The 22,618-nt window shown below is 49.3% G+C and overlaps 1 long non-coding RNA gene across 1 annotated transcript; it reads left to right on the top strand.

Moving 5' to 3' along the window:
* The first annotated feature begins 66 nt into the window (after positions 1-66).
* LOC129493672 (uncharacterized) lies at positions 67-12,414 on the top strand. The gene is made up of 2 exons (XR_008661185.1): positions 67-349; positions 10,450-12,414. It is a non-coding gene; the product is annotated as an uncharacterized LOC129493672 (long non-coding RNA).
* The last annotated feature ends 10,204 nt before the right edge of the window (positions 12,415-22,618 follow it).

Genomic DNA, 22,618 nt, shown 5'->3' with positions numbered 1-22,618 from the left:
TCCTCCTCCTCCTCCGGCCTCCTCTCCTCTCCTCCTCCTCCTCCTCCTCCTCCTCCTCTTCCTCCCTCTTCTCCTCCTCCTCTCCTTCCTCCTCCTCTTTCCCCACCTCCTCCCCCTCTGCCACCGCCTCCTCCTTCACCACCACCACTCCCTCCGGGGCACCCCGGTCCCCGCAGAGTCCCCGGCCCGCGCCGCCTCCGCCGCGGCCCCCTGGATCCCGAGCCGGTGGGACGCACCGACGGACGGACGGACGGACGGACCCGCAGGCCCCTGCGCTAGCTCTCGGCCGCCGCTGCCCCCCGCGGCCCCGCGTCGGGGAAGCGGGGATGGCCCCCGGAGCCCCGCGAGGGTAAGCACGGCGGGGAGGATTCCGGGCGAGGGTGGGCTAGCGGGGCCGCTCCGTTTCCCCAGTCCCCACCCCCCCGGCAGATCGCGGGGCGGTTTCCCAGGTGAGGAGGGCGCCCGGGCTCGGGGGTGGGGGCGGAGGGGGTCCTGCAGCCGCGCCTGGCCTTGGGGTCCCAGGGTCGCCGCGTCCGCGATCCTCCACCGGGTTCCTTCGTTTGCAACTTGAGACACGAGTCAGCGACCCTGCCCGGGGGACGCGCTTCCCACCGGCCCCGCGGGCTCCCGGCTTTTTTCTCTCTGGGAGGGTCCTCCCCTCCTTCCCCCAAACTGTTCCTTTCTGTAATATGTGGGACCAAGGGGTCCAAGGTCAGGGGAAAGACGGATGTGGTGTTACTCTTATCGTTACGCTGTCGGTATTACTTGCGTTAGTTTTGGCATTATTATTATTATTGCTGCTGCTGTTGTTATTGTTTTATTATTATTATTTCTGTATTATTATTATTATTATTATTATTATTATTATTATTATTCCGCCATCTGTCGTCCCAGGGGCGGGTTGCTGAGCAGGGCTTGCAGCTAGGGACTGCAGATCGCGTCTCCGGTCCCAGGCCGTGTCCGCATTTTCGAGCTCGCCTTCGGTTTTGGGATGATTTTAGGGCCGAGTTCCCTCGTCCCCATTGGCTCGCGCCGCGGCATAATTATGATCACATCCCCCAGGCTGCTGGCGCTGCTCTCTGTTTATTGGTGGTTAAAGATCTATTATCTATTCATCAGCCGCTTCTTTTTTTCCTTTTTTTTTTCTTCTTCTTGCCAATTGCATTCTTCCTAAGTGAAGTACCAGCAGGTATTTTGCACGTTTACAATTAATGAGGGAAAAAATCCGGCATCCTTTAAATCTATCACTTAGAGGTCCGTGCCATTTCTCTTAAGGAGGAAGAAATGCCAGTGTTTGGTGACTAGGTTGCCGTGAGACCCAGGAAAAGTCGATTTGGGAGGGGGAAGAAGAGCAAAGTCCTGAGAGGGAGATGGCTACCACCACCAGCTTCATCAGTGGAGGGTCTGGGTCTTTGCACTTAGCCCCCTGCTTGCCCAACCACCCATCTCCCTGCCCTGGGATCTCCCTTGACCCTCTCTGGTTTCATCTGATGTATTTTTATGTTCACATCAATCTCTTGACTTCTTTATTCCAGGCATAACTTGTTTGGGGGTGGGGAGGGAAAACCCTTCAGGAAAACTCTCCAGGCAAGAGAAGTTAGAAATGTGTCTTCTGGGGTTGTCTGGGCACCTGACCTTAACTAGCAGAGATCATCTGCCGCACTCCCCCCCCACCACCACCACCAATTTTCCCAGAGCATGCACACATGCACACATTCACACACAAGACAGGTGTGGGCCTTGGCTTTGCCCTCATGCCCTGAGAAACCTGACCCTGTCTCAGACTTCAGACCTCTGACGCCAGCTCTGGGTTGGGGTGGTGGCTGGGTTTTCACCCTTACCAGGTTCCTGTGGTTTTGCTTTGCAGCATCCCCCTATCCTTTTCCCCAGGCCCAAGGATGCAGGGTGTTCAGTCCAGCCTCTTGTAATGGGGTGCATTTGGAGATGTACCTGCCTGCCTGTGGCGTGAACCACCGACCTCCTCCAGAAATATCCTCTCCTCCAGAAATATCGTCTCCAGTTCAGAAATCTCTCCCTCAGTTAAGCTGTAGGGACACAAACCCCACCATGCCCAGGCCAGCAGGGAACCTGAAGCCACCTGAAAAGGCGGTTGGCTGTTGCTAGCCAGAAGCCTGGGGGTGGAGGGTAGAGGTCAGCCCTCCATTTCTAAAGCCAGAAAAGGACACCCAATTTAGCTGGGCTTAGATCATGGATCCTGGAACCAGGGGGCAAGGTCCTCCTTCTCCTGGGCAGGCTCTCCAGGAAAGACGAGGGTCCGAACTAGGGGCACTTAGAAGCCCTGCCCTGGCTGCAGGGTGGGGAATGACAATTTATTTCACAGTATTAGTGATCTTGGCTAGGGGCATGAGAGTAGATGACCTTGAGGGCAGAGGGGATCCAGTTAGTGTCTGGGAGGTGGAGTGAGGCCGCTGTGGCGTGTGAAATGTAGGGCATTTGACCTTTTTTAAAAGTCAGAGGCTAGGCGCTCAAGTACTGGTGGTACTCCCTTAAACTCTTTCCTACCTTTGGCTAGAAGCATCCAGAGTGCCGAAGGGAGTGAACCACAGTCTGGAGCCCAGACCCCTCCTCTTCCTGCCGCGGGAGGCAGGAACGTTTAGCCCTGGGGCAAAGGGCCCAGATTGCTTGGAGCCTCCTCTCTGGTCACGGTCACGGAATATCCTCTGCAGCCACCCGCCTCTTGCAAAGTGCCCAGAGATTTGCCTCAGGGTCTCTTGTGGCTGGCAGGTGGGCAAGGGTGGAGGAGCAGCAGGGTCCGTTTCCTCTGGCCCAAGTGCTGGGGGCCCCAAGTCTCACTCAGGCCCACAGGAGGGACAAATGAGTTTGAGCCTCCTAGAAGCTGGGGAAGCCAGATAATCTATGCTAATTCATGCGGCCAGAGACCTGAGGAACTCAGGAAGGTTCGAAAGGCGGCCCCGACATACAGGAGAATTAAGGAGGACAGTAACTCATTAACCAAGACCAGTGGGAGAGGCTCAACAGGGCACTGGACACTCTGATCTGGACTCGGACCCTGGGCCAACTCTACCCCTGCTCCTTGCACCGTGCGGCTGCCACTTACTTTCCTCGCCACTTACTTTCCTGGAGGCTTAGGCCTTTGCAGAATCCGGCCCCTCTTTGTTCCCTAGCTGCCCTAGCAGGATGGGTGTTTGGTGAGGTATTGGAGTATGCAGTGAGCCATGAGGGGATTTCTGAGGCTCCCTCTTAGGGCAAGGGGCTCTTTTTCGTACATGCCCCAAACCACCTCAAGTGGGACTCTGTAGATTCAGGAATCTCCACTAAACAGGCAGTGGGACTAAGAGACACAAGATGAAGGTTCAAATCTGAGATGTGTCACTTACTGTCTGATGAGGGATCTGGGGCAGACACCCAACCTCTCCAGACCTCCATCTTGTCATCTGTAAAAATATGGCCAATGCTGCCCCCAAGACAGTGGAGCGTAGAAGTCAGGCTTGTTTTGAAGAGTGATAGAACCCTTCTATTTCTTGATGATGGTGGCAATTACAACTCTAGGAGCATTTTCCAAAACTCATAGAGCTCTACACCATGAAGGGTGAATTTCACTAGATGTTAGACCCTAATGAATCTGCCCCACCCCAAAACAGCAGTCAGATCTGGGTGACCTTGAGCAAATTACCTGACCTCTCTGTGCCTTTCTCTCCTGTGAACTGGAGATAAATAATAGTATCTTGGCCCTTGGGGTTGTTTAAGGAGATAAGCCAAGCAAAGTGCTTACTTAGGCTGTGATTAGCACATCATGAGCTGTAATAAAAGTTAGCTCCTGTTCCTGCGTTGCTGTTATTATTACCTGCCACCTCCAGGGCTTGTTCCTGGGCTTCAAAACTGAACAATATAGTTGTGCAAGCATAAGCCATTGCTGGTCTCACACTCCTGCCACTAGCTTCTCCATGCTCCCCCAAAAGGCCAAGGACTTCCCTGGGCTGGTGCTGAGGTGAGAGAAGCCTGGATTCCTGGCTAGTGGGAGGTATCAAAGGGCAGAAATGTGTGTGTGTGGAGAGGGGAATCTCCCATAGCTCTCTGCTCTGAGTTTCCTCCCTGGGGTGCATTCACCGCCTCCTGCAATTCAGGATAGATGCCCAGGTGCTGCCTGGGATCACTACATTTGCGACCACCTTCTAGACTCTCGGTTTTCTTATCCGTGAATAGGAGATAGCATTATCCTAACAGTTGTTGAGGGGTAAGTGAGTTAATGTTTGGCATAGTCACCGTTCATCAAATATTATTGTTAGGCCACGGCTTGGGGTGGTCCAGGCGGCCTCGTGCACCCCAGCGATGTCCAGGGCCCTCCCTGGGAGCCAGTAGGGGGTCCGTGAGCCCTCCAGGAAGCAGGGGAAGCATGAACGTCGGAGAAGGGTGAGCCCCTTCCCGGGAGAGCCCCTTCCTGGGCCCAACACAAGCAAAAGGTACCTGGGGATGGTCAGGGCCTCGGGGCTCCGTTAACAACTCCTCCCACCCACCGTGATTCCCAGCAACCCGGCCTCTTCGAACGCGCAGGGAGAGGGTGGGAAGAGGAAAAGAATTCATACCTTTAAAAACATGTTTTTTAAAAATTGTTATTAGAGCAAAATCCCTCCCTGGCGTCCTCCCCGAGGCAGCTCCCTGGGCCGGGATCCGCGTGCGCGCAGCGGCGCCTAGTGGCGAGGGCCGGAGCGGGCTGCATAGCCGCGGCGCCCTGAGCCCCGCGCGCCCTGGGGAGTGCTGGGGTGCGCCCCACTGCCAAGCTCCTGCGGGGCCCGCCATCAGGGCCGGGAGAGGCGGTCTATGGAGGCTCACTGACTACACAGTAGAGAGGACGACTTGGAAATGGGTCCCTCCTCCCTCCATCAGCTCCAGCTCTTGGAATCCCAGCTCCTGGAGGAGTCGGGCTTCTTTCCGAAGAGTGCAAGGAAGGGGGAACCGGTTCAGTTCTCAAAAGGACCAGGCGGGCCGTGATCACCTGGGCCAGGGCGATGGCCAACTACTGCGCAAATGCACCCACAAACCCGTGCCTGAGGTCCCAGATCCCGCCGCCCAACCGCGGTGGTTCAGAGAATGGACCCCTGTTCCCCAGCGCTGGCCCCACGCGGGGTGGAGTCGGAGGAGCTAGGGGCGCGGGGCGCGGCTCTTCCGGCTTCGCGCCCCCTCGTGGGCGGCCAATGATCGCTCGAGACTGGGGTCCTGGTGATTATTGCCGAGGCGGCGATTGGTCATCAGAAGAAATTAGGTGGCCCCGCCACCGCGGGCCGGGTGACAGGCTCCTTCTTCTCGGAGCCCGCGGACCTGCTCTTGTCTCCGGGGCAGGCTAGCCTCTCCGGTGAGGTGAAGCCGTGGCATCCTCGCGGGGGTCTCTGGAAATGCGAGAGGCACTCCCCAGGTAACTGTTCAATGCGTCCACCTGGGAGCCAAGCCCTCACCGCAGTGTCTGGACCCTGGCCTGGCCTCTGCTGTCCCGGGCGGGCGACTGCAGGAAACTGGTGCTGCCCTTCTCTGCATGTTAGCAGGGGCTTGTGAACCCCTGGGGCTCCAGAGATCTATCCAATTTTAGATCTAACATTTCAGAGCCAGGAACTCCGCCCTGGTTGGAGCTACAGGCAGGACCTGACCCTAGAGATTTACCTCACTCATCAATCCCTCAACACACAGGCTGTCTGGACTCACTACTGAAAGCAAAGAAACAGAATCAGAGGAGGCGCCGGTCTCTATCTCCCTCAGCTGCCTTCAAATGAGTCTAAGGCCAAGCAAAGAAGCGTGAGGGACAGACTTATGGACACAGACCCGCGAGCGGGGGTTAGGAACCACTGGCCTTGCTCTAGGGACTGCTCCACAGGGGTGGAGATAGTCCTGTCTCTCCTGCACTCCCCCCTCGCTGTGTAGATAGTTGTCACACTCCCCTCCTCCCACCCCTATAACTATGTCTCCTTTGGGACTCAAGGGCACCGACTGTTGCCCGGTGCTCCCGGAGGCTGGACAAGATGTCCAAAAGGCCACGGGACCAGCATGGAAGGTGGGGGACACACCTTCTAACTCCTCTACTGCCTTCTTTGGCATCTTTTGCTTTGAGACTCTGCTCTTGCCACCCGTGACCGACCTCGTAAATTGGGGTTCGGTCCTTTTAGGAGCTCCTTGAGATGGTCAGCACTAACGAACCATCAGACCTGGGGATGGCTTCTGAAACACTGGTGCCCCACCAGACCCTCTTTCAGGAATTTGTGTCTACTCTCGGTATCTCTCCACTTTTTTTGGACTCTAGGGGCCTGGACTAGGGCTGAGAAAGGGATCCTGCCATTTGAGGAAAGAGGGAGACTGGAAACTTTCTCTTGAAGGCTGCAGCTCTCCTTGAAACCTGGAGAGGATGCCTGGAAGGTTTAGAAGTTGTAGCATTTAAAAGCCTGTTTTCTCACATTGGTAATCTCAGTGAACTTCAGAATCTGATGTGGAAGGAGCCATAATACCCGTTTTCCAGATAAGAAAACTGAGGCTCAAAGAGGTGACACAAAGCATTCTCACCCCCTAGCTGAGCATGCTGTGGCCCTTCCAAGAGGGGCCCTGGGCCCGACCTGCCCACCCCCACCCCCCAGTGTTGCCAGACACCTACATTCAAGCCAATGAGAAAAGAAAGCAAACAGCCCCACCCCCCAACCCGCTGGCAGACGGGGGGGGGGGGGGGGGGCGGGCACCCAAACCGTCGCAGCAGGGAGGTTCATCCAGGCCCCACTTGGCGCAACTCTGGCGCCTGCCTGGAAGCCACTTGCCCACCGTTGTCATCCAGGCCACCTTTTCAGGCCTCGCCCCCACACCCTCTTTCTCTTTCCCTGGTCCCTTCCCGCGATCCAAGCTCGGGGTTTAGGACAAGAGGGCCGACATCGGCCTCACTGCAGCCGGGGAGCCGGAGAGCTGTCAGGGCAACGCTGGTGGCCCGGCGGCGGCGGAGACTCCGTGCGCCCCGCACCCTGGGGTGGCTCTCGTGGGCGACTCGGAGAGGCCCTGCGCCTACAGAGCAGCGCCTGCGGTCGGAAAAGGCAGAGCGTGGTCCCAGCTCCCCTCCCAGGCAGCAGGGCGGCCTGAAGGCCCCTCATCCAGCGACCCCTGCCTCCCTAGCTCCTCCGGCGAGCGCGGACCCGGCTAGGGGACAGAAAAGTGCCCAGGGACTGGGAGCTTCCGAGGAGGCCCGCAGAGACGGCCTCCCCCCACCCAGCCCGGGTCCTGATGAGACCCACTCCTGGAGCCTGGGCCCCCGCGGCCTTTAATTACAGGCGGCGGCCAGGCTGCCCCCAGGACTCGTGGGAGGGAGCCCCTCCAGCTGGGGCCCCGCAGCTGCACCCCTGCCCACCACATTCTCATTCCGGGACTCCTAGCGCCCGGGGGTTGGACGCATCAGGCCCGGCTCCCGCGTTTGCGTCCCCTCCGCGTCCGAGCGCGGGCACCGGCTGTGCGCCCAGCATCCGCGCGGCCGGGTGGCCAGCCCCTGGCGGCAGGCGGAGTGGCGCCCGAGGGGACCTCCGGGGCGGGCCTGCGGGGCCTCCGCGCGGGGTCCGCCTGTCTCCCCCACCCGGGCGGGGACCCGGAGAGGCCGGAGCGCAGCCGCCCTCCGCTTAGCCGGCCGCCCGCGGCTCGCCGGGAGCAGCGCAACAAAGGGTGGCATCGCGGCGGCGCGGGCAGGGACCTCATTGGTTCAATATTAGCTTTTCATTCCAGTCTATTGTGCCCATCTGAGATAATATTGACTCTGAGGTGAGAGCCCACAGACGACAGAGCTTGCCTAACGCTCCGCGGCAGGGCGCTCGGAGGGAAGAGAATCAGAAATGGAAAGTTAAAGGGACGCAAACAGAAGCCGCCGGCGCGGCGGCGCGCCCCGGGACGGAGGACAAGCCCGCAGCCGGGCGCTCTCCGCGGCGCGCGCCCCGGGCCTCCGACCCGGGAGCCGGGGTTCGGGAGGCCGCGCCTGGGGCCCGGCCCGCCCTGGGGGAGCGCTGCGCCTTCCCACCAGAACCACCCTCGCTGAGCACACGCTCCCACCTCCCAGACGCTGGATTTTGAGGTGCCGCCTCTAGGTAACTGGAGAAAAACTGGCTCCCGTTCACCCGGCTTTGGCTTGCCAGGAAGCCAGCGTCGGCCTGTAAGATATTTTCCCCCTTTTAAAAGATGTAACTCTTCAGGGTAAACTTCTCAGTCAAAGCGTTTCTCCTATTTCTCCGGCATGAGAAGAGTAAACACTCGCAGCAATTATCATTACGCTGCATTACTTGGAAGTGCGCGGTTAATATCGAATTTCAAACTGTGCGTTTTGCTTTGCTTTGAATCGTCTCCTCGCAGCCCATCCACGGGTTTCTTAGCTGCCTTTCTGACCGCAGCTTTAAAGGGCCTCCGAAACGTCAAGTCTTGCATATAAAGATTCGTTTCAATTTCCAAATTGCCTCTAAATGCCGACATTCGAAAATGGCACTTTAAGTTGTCTTACGTGTCTGAGACAGAACACTTAGGTTGACGCTGGGGGGGGGGGGGACCGAATGCCAAGTGCTCAGGGCTTTCAGGCGACGTAAGGAAGGATGCCCTAGGGTCTCATTTACGAAATTTGTGTCGCCCCACCCCCCTCATTGGAGACTGACCTCTATAAGAGATAATCTGTTAACTCCATTACTCCAATAAGGAGCTAGTCATTTGAAATCTTTATGTCCACCCCAAGACACGTGGGCTGGTGGGGAACTGGGATGCAGCAAAGACTGGGGCTGGTGCCACCAGCATTCAGAACCATTGTACACCTGCCTCCTTCTCGGGCTTCCTGAGGCCTCTGGGATATTTCGGAGGAGGACATTCTGTTTAATCTATGTGACCTATCATGTATTATTGTATATGGTCCGTTTGTATTATGCATCATTCCTATTATTATATATAATATACAATCATGTGCTATATATTACATAATATTTAACATAACATGGATTATATGGTTTCATCATATTACATGCTGTTTGGCGTATATTTAACGTCTAGTTCTTATGTTACATTATATTACTTATTAACGTGTGTTTAATTACACAGTATATATTGTATGCTGTATACAGTTCTGGATGCATAGGTACATACACATACATGTATTATATATGTGTCGTGTGCGCAAAAGTACTTGGGGGAGCCTTATAATTTCCCTGAAAGTGTATATTTGATTGTTTAATGCAACGTTACAGAGTTCTGATCGAAACCACCTTGACGCCAGCTCTGTCTTTATGACAAATACCCGGGGGTCCAATTCTTGGCCCTGGGGACGGGAGGGAGGACCGGTCCCTCTCTGGAGCGCGCTTTTCCAAACGCCCCATTCCCCCGGGGGACGGAGGAGACTGTGGTTCTGGACCTTGCATTTGCGTGGTGGTGGCTGTTTTGGTTTTGAGAGAGGCCGTTTAGAGGCTCGGACGGTCCCTAACCTGATGTCATGAATTAAAAATGAATTTGGGGAGTGCGGCAGATGCTCAGCCGAGGCCTGGCGGAGGTTCGGGGCTGCAGACGCCGCAGCGGCGGGCTCGGGCCTCGCGGGGGGTGCGGCGGCGCGGGGCGCTCTGGGCTCCGGCGGGTCCCGGCCTCGGCCGCCTGCGGGCCGCCGCCCTCCGGGGCCCGCGCTCCGAGCAGCTGCCCGGGGCTCGAGCGCCCGCCCGGCCGGTGCTGCCCGCGGCCGCCGCTTCTTCTAGGGGCCCGAGTGAGCGGAGTCGCCAGCTCCCGCAGGACGGCGGCGGCGGCGTGGGCCGGGGAGCACCGGCTCGGGCATCTCACAGGTCGCACGCGTGCGCCCCTGGAAGAGGCAGGAACCGCACCCGAGACCCACTTCGTGGTGGGAGGGGGCGCGGACGAGAAAGGAAAGGAAGAGACTGTCGAAGCCAGGTATGGCCAAGGCAGCTTCAGACCTGAGAAACGCCCGAACTTTCCAGCTGGGGAAGCCGCAGGCGGCTCCTTCCACTTCCAGGCCTGGGAGTCCGGGAGAGGGGTTGGGTCGGGTTGGGGGGGTGGGGGGAGCAAGAAGACCTAGCGGCCAGGCCAGACGGAGGTTCCGAGGCTGACGGGGTGCGTGGGCCATTTCTTAAAAAGAGCCCCTACCCCCACCCCCACCCCCAATGGCTACCTGGTCTTGTGAAATAAAGCAGTGAAAGTTGTAATCACACACACACACACACACACACACACACACACACACACACAGCTCACCAAGAGATTTGGGTTTCCCATTTCCAACAAAAACCTGAGCTCTGCGAGACGGAGCCCAACTCTGATCTGGGTCCAATCCCCAGCCTTCCGGAAAGGTTTTGGTGGAAGTCACAGGGGTGGAAGATTGCAGGTTGGGGCCTCCCTGCTCTGTCCCTGAGGGGGCTCCTAGGACAGAGCTGGGGACCCGGAGAGCGTCTTCGTGTTGCTAAAAATAAAACAACCGACCTTCCCCCTCCCCAGTGGTTGCAGTCTCCAGGCCTGGCTGCATGGCGAGGCGTCTGAACACGCAGGGGATGCCAAGCCTTCCAGATGAAGAGTGGATCACAGTGCCAACCATGTGGACGTGGATCTCCCCCAGATGGGCTTCAGCACATCTGGCCCATCTGTAGCATTTTCTCCATCCAGGTGATCCATCTTGCCTCTGCCCAGCGTGGTGGAAAACTTGATTCTCATTGTGTAAGCATGAGAGTTCCATATTTCTGCCCCTTGCTCTGAGCCCCGCTGACTCTGATTCAAGGGGCAGCTGCTCAGGTGTGCTGGGAACAAGATAGGGTCTATTTCGTTGCTCATTTGCTGCGGGGCATCTTGCATGAGAGACAGTCCACTTCTATCACTGATGGCACCTGTATAGATGCTGTGCTACGCATCCATTACAAGGTTCTATCTTATCCAGTCTTCTCAGAAATTCATGGAAGTATCAGTCTATTCCCACTCTCCAGATGTGAAAACTGAGACTTCGAAAGAAAGGGATTCACCCCCAAGATCTCTCTCTCTCTCTCTCTCTCTCTCTCTCTCTCTCTCTCTCTCACACACACACACACACACACACACACACACACACACACAGCTAGTAAATGAAGGGGTTTGGATTCTAACCCAGGGCTGTGTGATTCCAACAACTTGTCCTCCTCCCCCTAGCCCCTGCATCCTAACATAATGCTCCTCTTCTCCCCAGTGAGGAAATCAGGATAACACTTTGTGAGAAAAGGGATAACACTTTGCTCTGAGTCCCCCAGTAAGTCAATTATCACAAAATACAGATCCTAGATCCCACATTCTCTCCGGAGCATTTATTCCAGATCTGGAACAGACAAGAGAGATGGCATATGGGTAGCATATATGGCTTGCAGACAGCCTGCTCACACCTTGCTTCAGCCACCTTCCCACATGCCCAGCAAGGTGGATACTGCTGTTACTAGCCAGTTAGAGAGGCTCAGCAAAGTTGAACAACGTGTTCACTGCCCAGGCAGTTCACGCAGAGCCCTGGCACTGGCCCGGGCCAGCCCATTCCAAGCCTCCCAGCTCCGCACACCACATATGGGACCATTTAACCAACAGAGTCAGGCCTTGCATTCTGTTGTGAAATTGCTAGGTTGTTTTCTCTTTAAGTGTTCCTGCAAATATTATTTGGGGGATTCAAAACTTTCTCTTCATTTATGCCTCTCTTGTACTCATTCCTTCTCCATGTGTGTACCCGGCTGTGTCACAGAGCCATCAAAGAAACAAAACAGGGAATTGCTTCTTGTCTGTGTTCAATGATATTCAGAGACGACCGTGTATAGATTTTACCTACACTTATATATTTTGCTCTATAATCATTTGCCCTATGCTCATCACTAAAGCTCAGATGTATCATAAAAATTCAAGTTTACGTATGTGTGTATTTTTCATGATTTTAATGGAATTTTTAAACCTTGCTTTAGACAGTGTTTCCTATTTGCTAAGATCCAAAGGGAAGAGTTTACAGGAGGAATCCTTTGGTCAAATGATTCCGTATCCAAAAGCATAACCAAGAATCCATACAGGAAATTACTTGGGAGGTCTCTAACCTGGAGGGGATGTACCAAGTACCCTGCCACCAGGAAGAGACTTGCCAGGGAATGGCATAAGCCTTCAGACAGCCAGGGTTCCATCTCCATGCCCATCTGAACCTCACTTCTGCACTTCTCCAGGAGCCATGTCCTTCCATTCCATGGAAAAGCTTTGTCTCATTATTTATTATAAAATTATATGAATATTTTCATACAAGACCAGAATGTGTGAAGAAGTAAATAACAGCACTTGAATTTCCCCTAGCCAGAGGCCACCACTGTCAAACATTTGGGGATGTTAACTTTTGACACCTTGAAAAAGAAAAGAAATTTGATTATGTCTACACATTTTCATTATTGCTGTTCCAGTAAATAAAGAAAGAAAAGAAACATGCCATGTAGTTCTGTTTTTATGAAATGCATAACTGGATATAGAAGTCAGAACAGTGGTTGCCTCTGGCAGAGGTCTGGGTACAAAGAGGCACAAGGAAACTTTGAGGGCTGTTAGATAGGTCCTCTTTTTTGACTTGGGTGATGGTAATATGTATGTATGTATATAATTGCCAGAACTCATTGAACTTAAGACTTGTGGACTTTACTATAGAATTTTATACCTCAATAAAGGAAAAGGAAAGAAAAGGAAGAATCTTGGGCAAATATCATAGCCAAAGACCAAGCTGGGGAGGTAAAAGAAAAAAAAAAGCATAAGATGCTCAGCTAAGACATACCATACACAGAACCTGGACCTTTACAGAAAGGAATACCAGACTTGGCCCCATAAAGCAGCCGCCCCCAGCAGCCTCCTTTTGCAGGCCCACGGCTAAATCCAAGAGGACTGGATCCTTAAGCAATCTTAAGATCTTGCTGGGACCCACCATCTACCAGACTCTCTCTTCTTTGATGCTGTTTCTCCTCCATGTTTGTAGTCAGGAACTGCATTTCCTGATAGAGGCGTGGTGTCCCTTGGATCCTAACAAGAATCTGTGCTGAGTCAGGAAGGAAGCTGGAAGGCCTAAAGTTTCAAATAGATTATGTTCCAAAAGTTTCTCTCTTCATCACTGTCTAGGACTCAGAACGTTGTCCCCCACAGCAACAGTGTTAAAAATGGTAAACAATAGTCAAGGTTTCAAGTTTCTCCTCCCCTCAAAAATCTATTGGATGCCTACTCCTAAGATAAAGGATTGTAGGCTTGGTAGGAATAGAAGTGTGTTGAATTGTACTGGTTGTACTGCTATGAAAAGCAAATTCCTTCCCCCTCTCCCCACCAAAATGTGCCTGCTCTCTGCCAGACACTGTGTTAGCATTTGGGATTCAAAAATGAAAAATCTCATGATCTTTCCCCTCAAGCAGCTCACTGTCTAGTAGAGGAAGATGACCTTGTAAATAAATAAGATTCATAGATGTGGTGACAGAGGTTGTCATAATTAAAGAAAACAAAAATAGAAGTGAATGCTAGTTGGCAGAGGAGAACACATTTTGAAGCGGTGTGAGTTGTTGGGACAAGGAATTAGATGAAGCTCTGTAGGGACACCCTTCAGGTCCTGGGGCACTTTGAAGGGCTGTGGTCCTAGATCTGATTCTACTTCAAAATATATGTCTTTCCTTCTCTTGGCAGAGCATGACCGTTGGACCTCTCAGTCATGTTTGGGGTTGCTTGGTTTTGACTTTCAAATTAGAAAGGAGCAGAGGTGGGCAATACTTAATATTCCAAAGAGAAAAGGAATGGAAATTTAGAAAATGTGTAAACCTCGGAAAAGGATTGTCACAGGTAAAACTTGACCCAGTGGTGAAAGAGGTAAAAGCATCAACCCCAACACAGGGGAAGAAAGAAAGGCCATTCCCCATACCAGCCACCAGGGGGTGAAGTTGGGCCAGGATAGCTTGGTTGCTGTATTGAAAACAAAGTGGGTTAGTAGACTGTGCCCACAGATGTATGGCACCACTTAAAATCACATATTTAGGGGCACCTGGATGGCTCAGTCGGTTAAACATCTGCCTTCAACTCAGGTCACAATCCCAGTGTCCTGTGATCAAGCCCCACATGGGGCTCCCTGCTCAGCAAAACCTGCTTCTCCCTCAAAAATCAATCAATCAATCAATCAATCATGAATTTATAGTATTTGGGAATCATTTAGTCATTCAATCAATATAGCGCATTTACCATTTATAAGGAAATTTGCACCTGACCAGCAATTAACAGGGCTTAAACAATTTAGTGGATCATGATTCTTGCTCTCAAAGATTATTTGGGAAACTAGATAACTAGTATTTAGTGTGCCCAGATATAAAATCCCCTATGTTTTTTTCCTCCTGATGCTGTTCAATCACCAAGTTGGGGGTAACAACAATGTAGGATCTACTGACTTCACACAATTGTTCCAAGGACAGAATGTGATTAGGAAGCAAACATGCCTCTGTAAAGTTCCAGCATTAGACCAGCATTAATGTTAAAATGGTTTGCAGCTATGTCCTCTTCTTGCTGGTCAACTTTTCGTCCAACAAATATATACTGTGCACGGCTACCGAGCAAGCACGGGGATGAGCGCTGAGGACATAGAAGTAAAGAAAATACAAAATCTCTGCCCTCGTGGAGCTGACATTCCCCAATAGGACAATCTGCTGACATGAATAAAAAGATTCATCAGCCACGTGATAGAGGCAGAAAGCTTAAGGCTGAACAAAGCTATATATATATATATATATATATATATATATATATATATATATATATATTCACTATGTAGGATATTGAAAAATTGGAAACAACCCACGTGTCCTTCAGTGGAGGACTAGTAAAAAATTGTGTTGCTTCCATACTACAGAAAATCATGTTACCATTAAAAAGATGGGAGTAGCTATCTATATGTAGTATTATAAGAACATCTCCAAGACCTGTTACAGGGGGATAAAGCACATTCCAGAACAATACATAATATGATCCCATTAATGTTTTAAAAAACACTTACCTAATATACAGTTACATGTATATACTTAAATGAGATCTTAGAGAAAAATTCTGGAAAGATACACGAGTGACAACAGTGTTACTTCAAGGGAGGAAAGGGGAACGGGTGGAGGAATGCTGTGCACCAGGCAGGATTACTGACTCCAATGTATGTATACAACTATACAATGTATACTTCTTGATGGTTTCGCTTCTGACAGTGAAAGTACATTGGTGTATGGCCTGTGTAATTAAATAAAGTGTATGCATGTGAGTACAACTGAGTTACAGCAATATGACTATGGATGACAATTGTTGCTCTTTTAATCTCCTTTAATGTTGTTTTAATATGTCTATAGAGAGATATATACACGTAGATGAGATGATGCCAAAACATAAAAGGTGGAATTAAAACATGGTGCCCTGGCTCAGAAATCTTGCCTCTCCCCACCCCACCTGCAGTTTATAGTGAAACCTTTTTTTAAGAGCATCATGGGATGTTGGATAAAAATCCTTGATCTCCTAGTTCTGAGGCACATGTAATTATTTCACAGGTAAGTAGCCTCAAGGATCTTTTCGATAGATATGACTTCATTATGAGAGCATCATGCCTCTCCCAGCAGTAATTGAGCTTTGGCTGGAGCCAATGTGGGGGTTCTGGTATGTGCTAGGTGACTCCCAATCAGGTTCCCCTGGCTCCCAACCCAAGCCAAGTGAGCTGGCCTTGGCTTTGGCTGATCTCTGAAAATCATCTCTTTCATCCTGCCCAGATCTCCTCCATTGCTTCCCTCTCCTTCTCTCTCTGGGATTGTCGGCAAATCTTCTGGGTTCCAATGGAGGGAGCTGGCCTGCGTAGCCTATAGTGTCATTTATACTCCCAAACTTCTCATTTCTACTGTGGCAGATTGTTACAAGAGCCCACATTCATTCACATGCACCTGCCATGTGCTGAGGACAAACAGAAGCAGAAAAGCAAGGTCTCTGATTTTAAGGGGCTGCTCTTGGTGGAGTCAAATTCTTGGGGAAGTTGAAGCCAATGAAACTACTAGAAAGGTGGGCTCAGAATAGCTCTCTGGATACCCTCCTGCCATTCTCTGCAGCCTCTGGCTCTATGTCTCTTGCACAGAGCTGACCTCTGCTCCTCCAACCCCTTTGTTCTGAATGTAAGCTCGTAGTGTCCCTTAGCCATGTGGCATTGCTTCAAGTCCCAGAGACTGGCCCACACCCATGCTATATTGGGGGAAGAAGAGTCTCAGGGTGGGGACAGGGATAGCCTGAGGTCAGGGTGAGATCCAAAAACCTGGAGTGGGGACCCAGGATCTTACCAATCTACTGACTCAGCAAACCTTTCCTGAGCACTTGCTGTATGGCAGGCATTATTCTAGATTGATGTAGCACAAGTGGGAACCAATGCCTCTTGGGGCTCCCAGACCAGGTTCTGGTGGTTAGAAGCCTTTCCTGGGCAGGATGATAACCTCTGTTGGAGAATGTTCAAATCTGTGTGCTTCTCCTGGGCCCCTTAAGCAGTCAACTCAACCAGTCTTAGCTGCCAAGGAGAAAAATGCTGGCAGAGGAGACCCAGGTATGCTAGGCACTGGGGTAGGGGCTGGGGCCAGAAGTCATCCTAGACCGCCCAGAAAACTCCACAGTGTCCATGGTCAAGGCTAATCTCCAGCAAGGGGAACTTGCTTCCAGGCACCGAGGGTGGGTGGATGTTTTTCCAGAAGAGAAGCAGCAGTGTGGCAGGAGCAGGGAATGAAGGCCAAGCTGACCCAACCTCTCATTCCTTCTTCCCCACCTCCCGGCTGTGTGACCTGGCCAGTGGCTCAGCCTCCTGAGTCTCGGTGGTTTCCTCTGTAAAATGGGAATAACAGTCCGCTGATTCTTCTTTCAGGAGATGACTCTGGAAATCAAATGAGGTAATCGATGGAAAAGCACATTATAAAGCACTTTACGGAACAAGCTGACATCATGGACTTTGAGGCCCACCTTCACCACCCCACCAGGAATGCCCTGTGCCACCAGCTTTGTGAGGTTTCCCCGTATGCAAATCCAGGAGCATTCGTGTGGGTGGCAGAAGGAATCCCTAGCCGGCTCACCACTCCTCAGCTCAGGGGGTCCTTCTATTTTTTTTAATAATAAATTTAGTTTTTATTGGTGTTCAATTTGCCAACATACAGAATAACACCCAGTGTTCATCCCGTCAAGTGCCCCCCTCAGTGCCTGTCACCCATTCACCCCCACCCCCCGCCCTCCTCCCCTTCCACCACCCCTAGTTCATTTCCCAGAGTTAGGAGTCTTCATGTTCTGTCTCCCTTTCTGATATTTCCTACCCATTTCTTCTCCCTTCCCTTCTTTTCCCTTTCACTATTATTTATATTCCCCAAATGAATGAGAACATATAATGTTTGTCCTTCTCCGATTGACTTACTTCACTCAGCATAATACCCTCCAGTTCCATCCACGTTGAAGCAAATGGTGGGTATTTGTCGTTTCTAATGGCTGAGTAATATTCCATTGTATACATAAACCACATCTCCTTTATCCATTCATCTTTCGATGGACACCGAGGCTCCTTCCACAGTTTGGCTATTGTGGACATTGCTGCTAGAAACATCGGGGTGCAGGTGTCCCGGCGTTTCATTGCATCTGTATCTTTGGGGTAAATCTCCAACAGTGCAATTGCTGGGTCGTAGGGCAGGTCTATTTTTAACTCTTTGAGGAACCTCCACACAGTTTTCCAGAGTGGCTGCACCAGTTCACATTCCCACCAACAGTGCAAGAGGGTTCCCCTTTCTCCGCATCCTCTCCAACATTTGTGGTTTCCTGCTTTGTTAATTTTCCCCATTCTCACTCGTGTGAGGTGGTATCTCATTGTGGTTTTGATTTGTATTTCCCAGGGTGTCCTTCTAGAACCACAGACGCCCTCACAGGATTTCCTTAGGAGGCAAGTGGGCAAACTGGCCCGGGCACTGACTGAGCTGTCAGGCCCCACTTGAAACCCATTAAGCCAATGCCATGCATGGCCGACAGGTGGCGACAAATGGCATTTTTCAGGGTGCTTCATGGGTTCCATGGGGGTGAAGCTCTTCTTCAGCAGGAAGAAGGAACCCTGGGGGCAGTGGGAGCCTGGGCATTGGGACACCCAGAGCCGCTGGTCTTCATGTACTGTCCACCTTGGGCAAGTTGCCTCACCCCTCTGGGCAGAGCTGTCAGATGTATGTTGTTTTTTATTATAAAAGTGATACATGATCATAAAAAATGTAAATGTGACAGAAGAGGAAAGAGTCAGTGAAGACGCCTCCCCCATTCCACTGCCACTGACAGTCCGCTGTAGAAATTCTTCTCAATACACCAATAGTTTTGCCTACTTCTTTTTTTTTTTTTTTGCCTACTTCTTAAACAGAAATTGAGATCACAAGGATATCTTGTCTCTTGGACTTTTTTTTAATCTTCACGTAGGTAGGTCTGCCTCTTTCCTTCAACCAACTGCAGAGTGTTCTACATCTCTTGGGCCATTTTGTAATATTTTCATTGGATCAGTTCCCTGTCATGGATCAAAAATATTTCTCCGCATCCTCAATACGTTGAGTACTCTCTTCCTTTTTAAGACTTTGATAGTGATGAGGGAAAATATTATTGTCTTCTCATTTTAAACTGCTAGTTAATGAGGTTGAGCTTCTTTTTTTTTTTTTGGTACATTTAGTGGCTATTTGTATTTCTTCTTCTGTAAAATGTTCATTTCTGTCTCCTGATCTTTTTTTGGTGTGATGGTCTTTTTCTTATTGTAATGCAGCCCTTTATATAGTAAAGCTTTTAACCAATTGCTTGTCATATCAGTTATACTATGTCCCTAGTTTGTCTTGTGTTTATAGTGTGTATCTCCCATACCAAAGATTTGAATATTTATGCAGGTAAAATTGTTAGTTTCTTTTTTCTTTTTTTTAAGATTTTTTTTATTTATTTATTCATGAGAGACACACACACACACACAGAAAGAGAGAGAGAGAGAGAGAGAGAGAGAGAGAGAGAGAGGCAGAGACATATGCAGAGGAAGAAGCAGGCTCCATGCAGGGAGCCTGATGTGGGACTCGATCCCGGGTCTCCAGGATCACGCCCTGGCCTGAAGGCGGGCACTAAACCTCTAAGCCACCCAGGGATTCCCCTAGTTTCTTTTCTTTATGGATTCTGAGGCTTGTCTGTTTTCAAGGAAGGGTTTTCACATTTTTAAGATTATGGAATTATTTTTATCTTGTTTCTTTTGCAACTTTTATAATTTTGAAAAATGTGTGCATCTTTAAAACATTAGGAATTTTTTTCTGTGAATGTGACATGAGGTGAAAACCTATTTTTTCCCCTCTTGAATGGGTAACTGATTATTCCAGCACCATCGATGCACCGAATGTAGCCTTTCTCCACAAATACAAATTACAATCTCTATCACATCACTTACATTTTATTCCGTTAGCCTATTTTATTCTAGTCTACATTCTATTTTATTTCTTTATCTATTTGATATTTGTACATTAGCATACTGCTTAATTATTCTAACTTTTGTAATATCTTTTCAAGTCCAATGGGGCAAGCCCCGTCTCATTTTTCTTCTTTTACAAAAATTGTCTATCCTCATGTATCTGCCCTCTGTAGGCAGATAATACTAGATAATATTGCAAGTCAACTTGCCAGTTATTTTAATCAGAAACTTTATTGAAGTTGCATAACATTTATAAACAAGTTAACTTGGGGGGAGAATTGAGATCTTAACAATATTTCGACATCCCAAGCAGAAATATATTTTATTTAGATTTTCCTTTTGTTTAAGATTTCATTTATTTATTTAAGAAATAGAAAACAATGAGAACATGAGGCGGGGGAGAGGCAGATAGAAAGGAAGAAGCAGACCCCTGCTGAGCAGGGAGCCAGATGTAGGGCTAGATTCCAGGACCCTGGGATCATGACCTGGGCTGAAGGCAGATTCTTAACCAACTGAGCCACCCAGGTGCTCTATTTAGATTTTCTTCAGTGTATTCAAACTTGCTTCTAAACAGGTCTAAGGTATTTCTTACACAGATTAGGGTATTTCCAATTTTTTGGTGATTTATGCTTTGTTTTGTTTTTGCTGTAGCGAAAGGAACAATTTTTATATTTTCAACTGGCTATTTCTATTATATGAGAAAACTATTTAGTTTGTGTCTGGGAATCCTTGCAAATTCTCTTATTGTTTCTATTAAGTAATCTGTTGAGTCTCTTGGATTTTCCACTTAATAGCTGCTTTACTTATTACGAAAGGGAAACATATCTATTGTAGAACATGAAAACACACAAAAGGAGAGAGACAAACAGGACCTATAAATTCTACTCCTTAGGAAAAGTTATTCTTAGCACTTGATGAATGTCTCACCCCCCCAAAAGAAACAATATACACATATACTGTATATATTATATACATTTATGTATATGTATATATATACATAAAATAGTATCATAACATATATGACATTGCACATATGTCTACTGAGGTGTATAATGCATAGGTCTAAGAATTAAGTAGGTATATGTATACAGAGTTGTTCAAATAGCATCATACTATGCATAACATTTTCTAACCCACTTTTCCTCTTTAATAAACTATCACAAACCTTTTTCCACAGTGTTGTTATTCTACATTATCATGTCAACAGCTGCATTAAATGCATGAATTTATTTAAGCAACCCCCAACTGCAGACATTTAGAGAGTAAATTTCTTTAATTTTAGGAATCTATAGAGAACATCTTAATTACTGCAAACTCTCTGAGTATTCATGATTGTTTCTTTAGGAGAACTTCCTAGGAGTGGATTTCTGGGTCCACAGGCATGCAGAAATCTAAGGCTTTGGTGACAAGTTGACAAATTGCCCTCCAGAAAGCTTGTACCAATTTATTCTTCTACCTCCACTTTTCAATACATATTTCTTCTTCAGATCCCACTTTCTTCTGTAAACATTTGTACCGTGGGCATTTCCTAAGCCTTAAACTCCCAGGCAACGTCATTTTAATGGTAACAGAGTGTTTTGTCAGCCACCAACCCTCTGTTGGAACCCCCACAGTTCTGCTTCTGGGATAAACCCCTAGAGTTCCCAAATTCCAGACCAAGCAGCTTCTTTTGAGAATGGAGAACCACAACTTTGGGCTCCAGTTTCCAGAGGAGAAATAAAAATGGTTAAATCAGCCTCAATTTCCTTTGGGCTCTGCTGCAGGAAGGTGGCCAGGAGGCTCCATGAAATGTTAATCATTTGAGAGATCACTAGCTACAAGTAGCAGAAGACCCATTTGTGCTTGAAATAAAAATGCCCCTTCCCTGTCGTTTTTTATCAGTGAAAAAGGTGTCATATTTCTCCCCATCAGGTGTTCACTTGGCAAGAAACTCCTAATTCAGAAACCCTTCCAGCAAGGGGATAAGTTTTTCTAAGCAGCAAGTGACTACAAACACATCTGCATTGACAAGTCACAACTTATATCCTTCTATGGTGTTTCTGCTCTTTTGAAAATGTTAATAAAAACTTAATGTGGAAAAAAAACAACTTTTTCCAAATATGTGTACCAATGAGCCCGAGGCAACTCATACTTTCTTATAAAATAAAGTAGGTCACTCACATCAATCATGTTGTCTTAGCACATTTTTTCCAAATTAGGAATTCTCAATCCATCATACCACATTATGGCATCTCTTTTCCAAACATTTCCTTTTAATATGCTCTTTAACATGATAAGCAAATCTAATAGAATACATTAGTGTCACTCCTCAGTGATGGAGTGTTTCCTCCTGTTGCAATTCACGATGGGTTCAGGGGAACATTTTTACTAGCTCACCCTCTAACAGCAATCACTTGTTGAAAATAGGACTGTGTCCCGAGCTGCCAAGGCCATACTTGGGTGTTGGTCCACAGACTCCTACCTCACTTCTGCACATGTTATATATGTAGAAAACCCCAAAGATGTGTGTGTCCCAAAGCAAAGTAATAAACCCAGATTCTGTACGGGAAAGAAGCATTCACTGTTAGCCTGTCGATTCAGGAGGGTTGCACATGCACACATACTGTCCTATATAGATCAAAAGCTTGTACTGGGCTTCGTTTTAAAACCACATTGCTCACAGCACAGTGCCAAATCTCCTGGATCACACAGAAAGGGAGGATCCTTGGCTTCATGCGTATGAGATTCTCCAAAACCAGTTACCATCTTTTTGTAAGTGAACTTGGACCTCGAGGGAGATGCATGCTTTGTTTACAACCCACTTGAGATAAATATATTTGCATGTTCCTATATTTGACAACATCTACCTGGCAAAGACAGGGTATTTATTTCCACTCGGATCTCTGGTTCTTGGACTCATGTGCTCAGTGTTAGCACTTGAGTTTCTTTAGGGATTTTTTATTTGGACAGAGTTTTGGAATAAAATATTTGGGAAAGTTGGGGATGGGAGAGGTTTGTAGAGCGCCCAGGAATTCAGCTGTTTCAGGCTTTTGGCCACCCAACAGGAAAACATCTGAGTAGAAAGGGGAAAGTTCAGTTTGTTTTCTGGACCCTTCGTCTGGACACGTAGAATCCTGTGGACACTGGTTTAGATTCCCCAAACTCTAAGCCACAGCACTCCCTCCTCATGTCTTCGGGAGG

The sequence above is a fragment of the Nyctereutes procyonoides genome, unplaced genomic scaffold, assembly GCF_905146905.1.
Source record: "Nyctereutes procyonoides isolate TBG_1078 unplaced genomic scaffold, NYPRO_anot_genome, whole genome shotgun sequence".
NCBI classification, from domain to species: Eukaryota; Metazoa; Chordata; class Mammalia; order Carnivora; family Canidae; genus Nyctereutes; species Nyctereutes procyonoides.
This window is presented reverse-complemented; position numbering and strand designations above follow the sequence as displayed.